Source organism: Halyomorpha halys, unplaced genomic scaffold (assembly GCF_000696795.3).
Source record: "Halyomorpha halys isolate HHAL.00 unplaced genomic scaffold, Hhal_1.1 Scaffold123.1, whole genome shotgun sequence".
NCBI classification, from domain to species: domain Eukaryota; kingdom Metazoa; phylum Arthropoda; class Insecta; order Hemiptera; family Pentatomidae; genus Halyomorpha; species Halyomorpha halys.
The window spans coordinates 337,395-352,330 of NW_027107023.1; the positions used below are offsets into that span (position 1 = coordinate 337,395).

The window sequence follows — 14,936 nt, forward strand, 5'->3', positions numbered from 1 at the left end:
GTTGTACATAGCATATCATACAGTCTATGCCTCTCTTCTAAGTTGTACATAGCATATCATAGAGTCTATGCCTCTCTTCTAAGTTGTACATAGCATATCATAGGATATATGCCTCTCTTCTAAGTTGTACATAGCATATCATAGGATATATGCCTCTCTTCTAAGTTTTACATAGCATATCATAGGGACTTTGTCTCTCTTCTAAGTTGTAGATAACATATCGTAGAGTCTATACCTCTCATTAAAAAAATAAAATCATTCACTACTCTGTGTAACATTACACGCTCGATCGCAAGTTTTTAACACAGCACGTTATCATTTATCCCCCCTTTTTTTTCTTTTTTTTTTATGTTATGTAAATATTTTGTAAAAACTAAAGTTAACGCCCCGCTGAGCCGGAACTAAGAGGAAGTCAGTTCCGGATTTAGGGAGCATTGTTACCACGTCGTCCGGAACTAAATTAATTAAATTTTAGCTTAAAAAAAACATAGAATGCTGGCGATAACGTTCTAAGAAGGATTTTTACTAAAGAATTAATTACTATGATTACATCAGATGAATTGAAAAAATCACAATTAGCACGCTCTCAATCATATCTCCATCTTTAGATAGTGACGTATTATGTCCGTGCTCATTCGGTTAAGGTCACAGCTATTAGTTATTTAGGTCAGTGAAGATAATAACAAAATTAAAATAATTATGTGTATATATATATATATATTCCCCAAAAAAGATCCAGGAGAACCTTTTCATAAATAAATAAAAATCCGGTAACTTATGATAAGGCATTAATAGTTTACCGTAGATTGATTTGAGAAGATGCTCAGGAGGTTAGCAAAGATCCACAAACAATAATAAAAGGCCTAACGATTTCGTCTTACACCACATTGCTAATCTCATATAATGTCTTTAACGTATTCGACTAGTTATGAATTACGTAAATATTTTTTAACATACATGAAGAATTCAGATTCGATAGTTATTACAATCCGCCCCCTCCCCTTTTTTCAATGAGAAATACAAATAAACAAAATTTATTTATTTGTGCCAATGTATCGACCTGAATTTCAGGCTTTATCAGGTAGATAACAACATTAATTCAGAGAAAAATAATAACAAACAAACTTGGAAATATATATAACAATAAATTAAGTAGATAGTAAAAGATACAATATAATTTTGCAGAGGTAAGAATTATACGAAGCAATTGCTAGAAAAATTATCAAAAATCGGACAGTGCACATGTAAATAAATAAACATAATGAAAAGTGAGAAAGAAAATGTAAATGATGAATAATTCAAATTAAAATAATTTTTTTTTATTATTATTTATTTATTGTAATTTACAACTGTACAAAATAATACAACAGGTAAATATGTAGTATGTTTCATATACACTTGAAAATCTTGGGAAGAAACCACCCATTGGTGGCACTTTGAAATTAATTTAAATTGGAAGGTCCCGTGGCCATCTTCTTTTCAGACGCCTTGGAGGATTATCAGTGATTATTGAGGATGAAAGATTAAGAATTAATGGGTTAGGATGGTTAAGGAGTTTGGAATGAAGAATTTGTTTTGGGCCAAATCTGCAACGAATGGGATGTTAAGGTCTTTGTGAATGATTTTATTGTGTAATTTAATTTAATTTAAAATTTGTGATTTTTATATTTTATTCTCATATATATTTCTCTGATTTATTTATATTTACATAATTAATATATTTATTATATTGGCATAATGTGTATTTAAATGTTTTGTGTCTGTTTTATAGTTTATCCTGTCTGTAATATTTTTGGTTAGATGAATTGCTTCCAAAAACCTTCTGCTTTTAGTGTTTTGTGTCATATCTATTATTATGGGATTTTTGAAGTTAAAATTATGGTTTATCCATAAAGACCTAAATGTTCCTTATGTAACCGATCTAGCCCGAAACCGATATTATTCCTTCCATAATAAACTCCCTAACCACCCAAACCCACTAGTTTCTAACCTTGCTTCCTATTCCATTCCTGGCAATCCTCCGAGGCGCCTGAAAAGAAGATGGCCTCGTGACCTTATATTGTAAACTGTTTTTAGAGTTCTACTACTGGGTAGTTTCTCTACATCCTGTATCATATCATTATCTCATTATGATCAAATTTACTTGTATTTTTTTATACAGTTGTATATATCAATAAATAAATAAAAATAAAAAAATGTATGGTTTAACTTTATGCTGTGGCAAGTTAGTGATGTGCAATTTATATTTTAGACATTTATATTAGTTTGGAATTTTGAAAGACTAAATAATTAAACTTCCTTTAAAGGAAATGCAGAATAATTTATTTTTATTTTTCTCTGAATTAAGGTTGCTATCTCGTTTTTGTTTTTCAACCCTGATGAAGGCTTGAAATTCAGGTCAAAACGTCGGAACAAATAACTTAGTTTTGTTTATCATTACTGGCGTACCTCAGACCACCTTCTTTTCATATTGAAACAAAATACATTGGGATACCACTTAATAATTGGTAATATTGTAATATTGTATATTGCATACTCAGCTTGAAGCCACTCGGTAATATTGCAGACTTTCTCCACGATTGTCTTAGAGACAGAGCTAATTGTTCCTTGCGAAAGTGTATTTCGACATCAGAGGCGGTGTTCGATCCTAGCCCCAAGTCCTAGGGGGTGTGCAATGTTCTGCGTCTTCCAGAAATGTTTAACTACGTCGATAACACTTTCTAATGTTCTAATAGTTCAGATTAATAACGAATAAAAACAAAAAACTCTCCTACACTGAGTACTTTCCTTATCAGTACTTTACTGATCACCTAGTACTTTCCCCTCATTACTTTTTGTACATAAGGGGAATAGGTACTGTAGGTCAGAGTTGGGCAACTATGAACCTAATAACTAAAATTCCAATGTGTAAGATATTTATTTATCAATGCTTCATTCATGAATAAGGACCGTATCCATGGCAACTATAGCTATTGCTATTTTTAGCCCATCTCTGCTGTAGGTATTGTTTTATTGTATTGTTTGTAGACATCGTAGTATTGTATTCTTTGTATGTATTAGAGGTATTTATGATCTTTGGTTTAACATGTTAAAGCGTGTTAAATGGAAAAACTCATGTTAAATCGAAAAAAATTGCCTTCTTTTACCAGGGGTATTCATGATCTTTGGTTTAACATGTTAAAGCGTGTTAAATGGAAAAACTCATGTTAAATCGAAAAAAATTGCCTTCTTTTACCGTGGTAAAACGAAATAACATTTAACATTGCTGAGAGTCTGTTACTTGGTCTGTTAAATGGAGAATGACGTCACACAATAGACCAGTTGAGATCGCCGCCATTTTTGTTGTTATGACAGCTCAGTTCTTTCGTGTGTTTGTGGTATTCATATCCCTGTTATTAAACCAGAATGGATAATTTTAATGATACATTTGAGAAAAAAAACAGTAAAAAAAAACAATGTAATTTCATTCTAATATCTGAAAATTTGTAAACGCTCGCCAGATAAAAATCTCACTATATGAAGAATAATTACATGGTTCATTGTAATTATTCTTAGGGGACATATGTCCCAGAATAAAGTTATCTTTTCATTTCATTTCATAAGCTAAACTTTCACACAAATTCCACTTTTCACTCACTCTAGGCATGTTGTAATTAATTACTTAAATCAAAACTGAAGTAAACAATAACATGAGGGTCTGGAAGGAAGGTTATAAACATAAAGGCTTATACAACAAGTTGCTGAGAAAATACGCTAGGGGCTCTTATGCATTTAACGTTTAACATGACTTTAAATAGGGCTGCTCACAATCCTATACTTATAACATTTAACATGGTAAAACATTTAACATTTAACACAACATCATGAATACCCCTATTGTAGGTATTGTTGTTATGCATTGTAGTTATCGTAGGAGTTGTTCTATTGTATTATAGGTATTGTAGTATTGTATTACATTGTTATCATAGTATTGTCTTATAGAACTTTGTATTATAGAACGAAATTGTTAAATACAGGAAAAAAATTAAAATATTTATAATTAGTGTGTAAACGAGTATTGATTGTAAAAGGAAAAAGGTCGGAACAAGAAACAAATTTTTTGTTATATCATGTAAATATATATATTGTATATGTCCGATTATGGATTGATTAGTATGCTGTGTAATGTAGCAACCTAATTTAATTGGGCGTTATGGCTAAATAAAGCATTCTGTCTATTGTATTGTAATATTGGTATTATAGTATTGTATTATTTATATGTATTGTAGTAATTTAGGTAATATTTTCTATGTCTAGTTTTAAACATATCTATCAGTTTACAAGCCACATTGGTCCAAAATAAATATATTTGACTATTGTTCTGTCTGTTTGTCTGGGCCATTTTCTGGTAAAATTTTAGTTCCTGCCCTGTGGCGGAATGGTTCTGTTTCTCGATTTCTTAATAATTTCGAAAAAGATGGATCCTCCAGAAATATATATCTCTCTATTATATAAAAATGTTTTAGTGATACCACCGTGTAATATTTTATTTTACATTCTAAAAAAGTAAATAATTTTGTGAGTTTTAATTCTTGCATTAATTTTTTTCCCCTTCTTATACTATATTGGAATAAATAATATAATATGAACTACAGAATTCATGTGAATTAAAGTTATATAATGTGAGCATCGAGTAGTCCAATTAATCAGTTGTATAATCTGTAAAATGGAAGTTGGTCAGAGGTCACCAACCCTCCTTATTTATAAAAAAAAGTTATAGAATAAATTAAAATTTTATTAAAATTACAACAAAGGGAGCGGCATATCTCAGTGAGTAAGGAGTTGTGTTACTAACTCCCGGGCACGGGTTCAATTCGGCTGTGGCAGATAATTATTTCTTCTGTTACTATAGCCGTAAGTCCACCCTGTGGGTTCGGGAGCTCTTCTGGGAAACACACCCTCTTTTATGTGGGTACCATAAATTAGAAGTAAGAAAAAAGAAGAAAGCATATCACCTCCTTTTAGAACCGTTGTTCAATAAGTACTATTGCTTTAATAAGTACAGAATTAGTGATATTCCTAGGGTTTTAGTGTTAAAGGTTTTTCTTTCTTTTTGTATCATCTTATGGAGGGTCAGGGATTCAGTACTTTATATGGAAAGACTATTTCTATAAAAACAACGGTTGTGAAGTAATTTGTCACCCTCAATCTCCGTTTAAGGGTACTCATTTTATAGAGGCTGGTTGTGCTTCAGGAGGGTTCTGTAATCCACAGGGTTGACTCACGGCTACATTAATAGAATAAGTAATTATCTTTCGAAGCCGGATACGAACCAGGGTTCCAGGAGTTAATAGCACATCACCTTACATACTGAGCTAATCCGCTCCCAATTTATTTTTTTTAACTTTGTATCTAACTCGAAGTATTTCTTCATATTATGTATGTATCAGAACTCCTACTAAAGTTAACACAAATAATTTTCATTCCCTTCAAACTTTACTAGTAAACATTATTTGGAACTACTAACTTGGAATAAATGATAACTTGAAATTACAATACATTTTTCTGAACATTACAAGCGAACTGAATGATGTGATGTAATACATCACAATCCTCTTTACAGTAATAAATGCACATATTACGACTGTAAATTTATTCCTAACAGGTTTTACGGTACTCGCTCAACAAATGAAAACTAGCAATGATGAATCGTAACGAATTCGAATTAGTTTCAGGTTTAGCCTCTAGATTCCGCTGGAATTTTTGCACTTAATTTACTTTGACCAACATTCACAACTAGACATAAAAATGGCCGATGGGCTCTATTTGGGTCATTTGCCCTGTAATGTTTATCTTAGCTATACACAGTTTCAATAAGAAGTATAGTGAAATCTAATATAACTTTCATCAAAGATGTGGTTATCTTGATGTGACGTCAATGTAACGATGTGGCGGAATATTGGTTCCGAAATTATCAAGACTTATATCTGATATTATGCAATTGTGGTTTAGAACAATTTATTTCTATTTTACTTTAAATATACTACAACTAGAAGAGCGGGGTTGCTCAGTGGTTAGGCACTGTGCTACTAACTTCTAGGACCCGTATTCCAATTCAGCTGTGATAGATAATTATTTATTCTGTTACTGTTAATACTCCCTGTGGGTTCGGAGGTCCTCCGAGATCCACCGAGCCTCATGAAAAGTCTGAATTAGAGAAAAAATGGTGGTCGAGCTTGACTGACCAAATCACCTCTTTGCACAACTGTTGATCTAGTAATAGTACTTCCTGACGAAGTACAAATTTATTTATTTTTATACTGCCTCTAGAATTAACGAACCTTGAATCGCTTTCAAGTGACACACTTTCATTGAACCATTAATTCCTAGTTAATTAATAATTTTGAAGGGTGATTGATTCAGCGACATGAAAATTAATCGTTTAAACATGGCCATACAACGAGTTTCATTTATCTATCCATTGATTAATTTAGAAATTGTATTCATTAATACCGTAATAAATTAAATTAAAATAACTTAATCTCTAAAATAATCTACGGATTTAATAGATATATAAATGTAAAATATAGGTAATCTCTTGGTAGATAAAACTTTATACTGTGAATCTTAGTTTTAGCGGGGGTTTAATGTAACGAGTATCCCGATTAATAAAACTGAGATTGAGTTATTTCTTATGAAATGTCCATTTTTATTATTTAAAAAAATCAAAGTGGGATTATTGAACTTTGTTATACAATACGTTTATATTTACAGATTACCCCTGTCGAACAGATCCGCTACCTTGGACTACACTTTGACAAATGACTAACCTGGAATCCTCATACAAGACTGAAAAGACAAGAAACTGCACGCAGGTTCCGACTATTACAGCACTTACTAGACAAACGGTCTAAACTTCCAACTCATTACAAAAGACTGATCTACATGACAATAATAAGGCCAATCTGGACATACAGAGTTGAGCTTTGGGGCTCCAGTAAACCTTCGAATTCCTCTCGTATCCAATCCTTACAATCCAAAATCCTTCGTTAAATCCTCAATGCTCCTTATTTTGTTACTAATAAAACTATCCATAAAGACCTAAATGTTCCTTATGTAACCGATCTAGCCCGAACTTTTCCAACCCGATATCATTTCTTCCATTGTAAGTTCCCTAACCACCCAAACCCATTAGTTTCTAACCTTGCTTCCTCTTCCATTCCTAGCAATCCTCCGAAGCGCCTGAAAAGAAGATGGCCTCGTGACCTTATATTGTAAAATGTTTTTAGAGTTCTACTACCGGGTAGTTTCTCTATATGCTGTATCATATCATTATCATTATGTCATTATGATCAAATTTGCTTGTATTTTTTTATACAGTTGTAAATATCAATAAATAAATTTAAAAAATATATTTACAGATTATAATGAGCCGTTATCAATTCTCTCTTTTTTTATAGTATTTACTATCATTACAATTGATTGCATATTCTTTAGTATGCCCTTAAATATGACCACGGAAATACACGATTTGAGTATTTTTTATGTATTCAAACTTGGGACACTCGGCAGCCCATGCTACAAGAAATATTATCATGGATGTTTAAACGAACGGTTCGTTTGTCGGTGGCTTGAAAAATGTTTTGATGGTGACAAAGATTTGGATAACCAACTTAGAGATAGACCACTTGCAATTGATGGCGATGAACTTAGGCTTACTGTGGAAGAAACCCCTTACCAAACAGTTACAGGATTTGCATCACAACTAAATACAAGTGTATTGACAGTTTCTCGACTATTGGTAAAGTAAAAAATGTATTACTAAATAATTCAAAAAATGTATTAAAAAATAAATCAATTTGACTGTGATTTTTAATGTATTTTTGACATATTAGGTAATTAAACAAATGTGAGATATACTGATTAACAAAAAATAAGTTTACCTAATGGTTTTAATGTTGTTCATAGATATAAATGTTTTGACCTGGGCAGAATGGCCTGTATGGAGTTTTTTAAAATGGTTAAATGATATGTCTCATAGTAAATTAAGGTAAGGTAAATTATAAATAATAATGTTAAATAATTGAATTGATTGTAGGATCATACAAATAATGGAAACTTTTTGTAATAGATTGTCCCTGAAGATGGCCGAATTGGCCGAAACGTTGGACGTGTAAATGAAATAAATGTTTTGAGACTATAATTTGGATAGTGTTTTTTGAATTATTTAGTAAAAAATTGCCAGTCTCAAGAAAGAAATTTAAAGATTATAAGTAAAAAATGTAGATCATGAACATAATATAGTTATTCCACCTGTCACTTTCTTTGTTTGAATAAATCTTTAGTCACTTAGCCAGAGGCTAGGGTGGTTTCGGCAGACCAGAGAGCGCTTCTTTCCAATTCCAATAAACTGTGTTTACAATATGCGTCAAAAAAGTGTTTTTTGGCCTTTATCCTTTTTTGAGAGGATATCAACATTTCTACCTTCAATTTCTATTGGATTTAGAACGTTCTCATTGAAACTAATTTTATCAGACGATAGAATAGAAAAAAACAAAAATTTTCTACAAAAATATTTTGTGGACAAAAATTGGATCCTTGAATTTGAATTTCAAAACCTCATATATAAGAACAATGTTATCACCTCTGTAGCCATTATACTAATAAGGAACTACAATTTACTGTCAAGGCGTATACAAGTTAGATTAAAGGCATTAGAACTACAACAGAAAATGCTACATTGTAAATAAATTTTTTTTTTCACTTGATTTTCTGTGTTAATGAATAAAGCGGGCTTGGAGTTCCTGTGTTATAAAATAGTTCAACTTCCCGGCTGTAGCCCAGTTCAATGAGAAAGATACTATTGTCTTAAAGCCCAATCGAATGCACAATTTGCATATGGTTTTTAAATATGCAAATCGTTCAATAGTTAATTCTGTATTCTATTAACATTTTTAGTGATTGTTCTAAAGTTGGCCACTCCACTCCAACCACTTCACTGCAAATAGATCGTTGAACCTTAGTTTATAAATTTGAGTGGATTTTTTGGAGTGGAGCGGTTAGAATTCCGTCGGTATCGAACTCCATTTCTCCGGACCTGTGTCCAATCACTCCAAGTTTGGAAAACACAGGGAGCACTCTGTGGGATTAGGATTCCTCATGGGAGACACACACTATATAAAATGGATACCATAAATTGGAATTTTAAAAAAATATGCAGTGGTTGAGCGGGATCTTGGACGACTACAACTCCTTGGATAACCGTTGTTATAAAAAAAAAAAAAGTAAAACTTCCGAAGAAGGTACTGAACTCCTGATATTTCATGGGTTTTAGTGGTAATGGTTATTTTTTTTTTTAACAGAACTATTTGTTTGTTATGTGACTTGCTAGCACCTAAGAAGGGATTAGGGGTTAGGGATTCAGTACTGTTTATTTTTGCTCGGTTGTCCAATATCACGCGCAATCGCCAGATTTCTCCCCACTTTGTAGAGGCTGGTTGTTCCCCCGAAGGGCTTTCGAACCCACTTGGACGCCAGTCAAAGAATAAATAAATTTCAATCACGGATTCGAATCCCGGTTAAAAAGAAATCAATTTATTTTAGCAATTATCATAGAAACTACTACTCCTACAAAGATACGTTATAGCACTTTATACCAGATTTAAATTGCGTGCTAATAGACATCTGTACATCGAATGATTCTTCGATGTATATTTCGATATATACTGAGATATATATTTACAAAATTAATTCAATAACTACTGATTTTCAATTTTTATGCTATGAAATGTAGCTTTTTAAAAAAACTATATTGGAAACAATTAACAGTAAACAACTGAATTAGGAATCATATTTTCGTAAATTTCTACTTTAAATGATTTTTTATTAGGTTTCCTAGTGTTGTTGGTAGTTTCATGGATGTGGAGCACAGAATGAAAATTTTTTTTTAACGATTTGAAACATCCACCATTTTTCCCCTATCTATACTTGGCTGACTCGTCTGTTTTGACTAATAATTATACATAGTCCTCACTAAAGTAATTAATGTGAAATAACTGATTTTTTTTTTCACCGGGCTGTTGTACTGTTAGTACAACTTTATTGATTATACGCATTGCCAGCCTGGCGTAGATTTGTGTTAACATAACATTGATATGTTAATTCAAGGTAATGTGACGATCCATGTGGACTCCAAGCTTCAATGGCAGGATTCCGGTTAGTATTAACTACGTGTTTATGTATTACATTTGAGCGTAAACTTGTCCATAGAAAATAGACCGATGGACTGGATTGAGGTCTTTTAAATCGTCTTCACTCCACACATTTCATTCAGTCCACTTCATCATTCCATTTCTCAATCAGGAGTGATCATCAGTCACTCACCTTATTGAAGAGAGACATTCCAACCGTTAAAAACATAGACAAATATTTCCTCTGAACTTGTCTCACTTTAGTCAGCAATGTTTAAAGTGGAAATAGGAAAAACCCTTATCACTTCCAATAACCTCGGAGCGTTATCACCATTGGGAATGCGGTGGGTTGGGCCATTGCGTGACGTCATATACTGTCTCGTCTATCTTTAGTACTTCACTGATTTAGATAATTGCTACCTCGCTGGATCTCGATACCTTCGATTCCTGGTCGTTAAGGGCTATCTTCCAGAATCATTAACTAATGACTTTTTCTATTTATGTCTCAAAAACATTTCATATCTGTGCCATTTTTATTAAATAACTAATTTTCTGCTTGCGCCATGAATTCCCTGAGGTAGTCCCCATCTAGAGACCCGATCGGGAAACCTGGTTGCCTCTGGATAAGTCTTTTTCCTTAGCAAGATCCATGACTACAGGTCATAAATATTTTGGAAAATGAAGTATTGCGTAAAATATTCTGACCAAAGAAGGATGAGTTTAGGAAACAACACTACTCCGAATTTCGGGAACTACACATAATAAATATAATTAAGGCGAAAGCATTGGCTTGTAAAGTGTTGAGAGCTTGTAATCAGTAACGATCGGCAAACTGAAACTTAGGTCTGAGGATTCCATCACATTATATATATATATATATATATATATATATATACCATAAGTTAATTTGAAGGAGATGGTCGGGAATGCGGTCACATGGAAGAAAAAAAAAATTATTTATTTTCAGAGGACGTTTCGATCCATGCTGTAGGATACAAATGTGAATAATGAACGTCGAAACGTCTGTAAAAAATAAATAAATAGTTGATAACTATTTTTTTTTTCTGACCCCAGCCCTTACTATCGTCTAGTAAAATAACTTGATTAAATCACTTTATTGCTGAGAAGTTTTTAAAAAAAAATTTTATATGTATATATATACAAGAATAAAATATGATCTAACAAAAGATTTAATTTTCTGAAAAACCATTTGATGAATGCGAGAACGTAATCAGTTACATTCTCAGAGATAGTTCAAGGTCCTTTTACGGTACAAAGGTTGGTTCCTTAAGGATACTCTGAGGAGCAGCTAAGAGTTTCCTCCTTGCTTAGGTAACTGTTTTCTAATGCGTTCCTCGGAGGGTGCTTGTCCTGTCGATTGTATGCCTTGTATAAGACCTGTAGTTGCAAGAGCTTCTTCTGTAATGTGATAGCCTTAAAAAATTTAGGGTTGTTGATTCTTCTTAAATTAATTAAATACATGAATTGTATTATTTTAAAGGCATATTCAACCCCCTTTTTTTACTTCTTCAATGCTTTATAAGAGTGTTTTTTTCGAGTTAAATCCAGCTCTCTTTCAAATCTTCAACCACTAATAATATATAATTCACATCCCATATTCCCTTACCTCCCTAACTTGAGTTTAATCATCATAGCTTGTTTCAGAATAGATACTTTTATATTATCCACTCTGGTAATACTTTCTTGTACTAATTTTCCGAATGCGCGTTCAGTTCATAAATTAACTAAATTCAAATTCAACAGTTTTAAATAAAGTAACTCTTTATACTTTTATTTTGCCAAAGTATGACCGAGTAAAATAGTCTTCTAAAGTTTTATATGATTTGAATCATTTACTGGATGCTAAATTTTTATAGAATTGATATTGAAAATTCTAAAAATGATTTTATGGAGGTAGCCATCTTGTCAATTGAAAGGCTCAAATATAAGTTAAGGGAAATAAAAAAAAAAATTATTATTTTTTCTAAAATCTTGGGCTTTCCAACTGTATAATAAGTTATTATACCATATATACCTATATAATAAGTTATTCCAACTGTATAATAATTACTACTCTTATTTTCGGAAATATGTTTTCAACCTGGAAAAAAATAATTTTTCCTCGTAAAGTTAGTCTTGAAATCTTTTCATAGATATATTCATCGATTTTTCTGAAAATCGTTAAGAAAAAAATCAAGAATATGATTAATTATTTCAAATAAATAAAATTGAAGGCACTTTGAAGGAAGCCATTTTGAAAATTCGATGTTTAAGTCCTTTCATAATATCTCAATGATGACACACTAAATGACTACCTGCCAGTAGCAAATAGATAGATAATTATCAATAAATATTATTATGTTTTTAGGTTAAATGTATAAACAAAAAAAGACAAAGAGCAGTATAAATTAAATATATATTTCCACCAACTAACAAAAAAATCATATTACTTCTTGAATAAAAGATATAAACACAAATTGAAATCAAATCCTTCTTACATCTTGTATTCACAAACAAATAAATAAACATTACTTAAAACGAAATAAATAATAAATATATAGAAATTGATTTTTAGAAATTAAAATTAATTATAGCTGACATCCCAACCCACCCTACAGTCCTAACAACATACGCTGATGACACATGTATGCTGTCTGTAAACAACGAGCCTACTAATGCATCACAAACACTACAGACACATATAACATCTATGGAAGAATGGTGTCAAAACTGGAGAATCAAAATAAATCCTGACAAATCCCACCAGATCACCTTTACTCTCCGTCGTAAACCTCTACCCTCCTGTCCTGCAGTATCCTTTCTAAATACTCCACTAACGCCTGATGAGCAGATTCGATACTTAGGACTCCATCTTGACGAGACTTACTTGAAATCCACACATAAGACTGAAACGACAAGAAACTGCTCGTAGATTCCGATTGCTACAACACTTACTTGACAAACGTTCTAAACTTTCCATTCACTACAAAAATTAGTATACTCTACGATAATCAGACCAATTTGGAGATATAGAATTGTCTCTACCAAACCATCAAATTCCTCCCGCATCCAATCATTACAATCCAAAATCCTACGTAAAATCCTTGATTCCTTATTACGTTACAAATAAACTCAACCACAAAGACCTTAACATCCCATTCGTTACAGATTTGACCCTAAACAGATACGCGTCTTTTCATTCCAAACTCCTTACCCATTAATGCTTAATATCTCATCCTTAACAATCCCTGATAATCCTCCGAGGCATCTGAAAAGAAGATGGTGACGGGACCTTCTAATTTAAAATAAAGCTTGAAGTACTACCAATTGGTTCCTTCCCAAGATTTTCTAGTGTACATGAAACATACAACATATTTACTTATTGTATTTGTTATTTGTACAGTTGTAAATCACATAAATAAATAAATAAAAAAAATTAATTATCACTTAAAAAATTTTATATATTATATTGAATTCTGCATATTGTAGACTTTGCCACTGTGGGCTAAGCAATAATTAAAGAAGGCCTTCGGGCCCATGGCAACTGTTAGTGCAGTGCTGCAAGTAACGGTCGACTGACTTGGGTCCAAGTTCCTAGCATTAAGCTCTAATAAGTTTATTGTATACGGGCTTAATTCTTATATGGTATTCAATATAACAAATAAACTATATCTATATACATATACATGCACACGTACATATACGTATACACGAAAGTTATACGAATATGCGTATACATATACACACCAAACATAGTTTACAGCCGACGTTTCAGTCCACTAAGTAGAGTGACTCCAGTTGAGAGTAAAATCTTTTATCCACTAAAATCTACAAAGTGGGGCGAAACGTTGGAAAATAAATAGTTGTTAATTATTTTTGTTTTGTTTTTTTAATGCACCTTTGACCATTCTCTTCATAGTTTGAAATAATACGATCAATTATTCATATTTATAATTAGTCTTTTTATTTTCACGCGGTGGCTACAACAATGTTAGTGTGTGGTTGTAGGGTTTAGTAAAGGACACAACCCTTAAAAAATTAATAAACACTATGCTGAGAATCGAAACGTTGACTAGTCCTGTAGATTAGGGTTTGGGGGGAGGGTGGCGTCATTAAGCAGATGTGTTGATGGATTGGTGACGTCGGATTCGCTAAGATTTTATTTTTAGAATCATTAACATTATTTACTCGGATATATTATAGATTAAAAAAATCCTCTTCATTTGTACATGTCACATCATTGTTTTCAGGCTACTTTATAATAATGGCAGGATCTGTAAAATTAATTCATTTTTTTTTAATAACGGTTTTTAGTGCTCATTTATATAAATTACGTAATTCTTTTACAGTATTAATTATCGCGTAGTGATTAAAACCAATTAACTACGTATAAATGGATAAAACAAAATATATAGTTAGTAGTAGAATTGGGAGTATTCTCAATGATATAGATACAGAAGAGAATTTGAACAGGTAACTAGGTTTAATTATTTAGTTTATTAACTAGAAAAATAAAAAATTGATGTTAAAAGAAAACGTGATTAAATGAGTGGAAGTGCTTGTTATTTTTCAATTTCGAAATGGCTTAACCCGCGCCTTTTGTCCAGAAAATCAAAAATTTTAATTTACATAACTATTATTCTCCCTACTGTTGTTTACGGATGGGAATCGTGTCCTCTTACACCATATAAAGAACAGCACCTTAAGGTTTTTGAAAATAAAGTATCACGAGTTTCCGGAGATTTTAGAAGGGCATATAACGCTATA

At 32.0% G+C, this 14,936-nt stretch overlaps 1 protein-coding gene across 12 annotated transcripts in view; it reads left to right on the forward strand.

Annotated features, from left to right (window-relative positions):
• LOC106678097 (leucine-rich repeat flightless-interacting protein 2) overlaps positions 1-14,936 on the forward strand; it is a 189,616-nt gene that overhangs the window by 63,133 nt on the left and 111,547 nt on the right. The gene's annotated exons all lie outside the window — the stretch shown is intronic.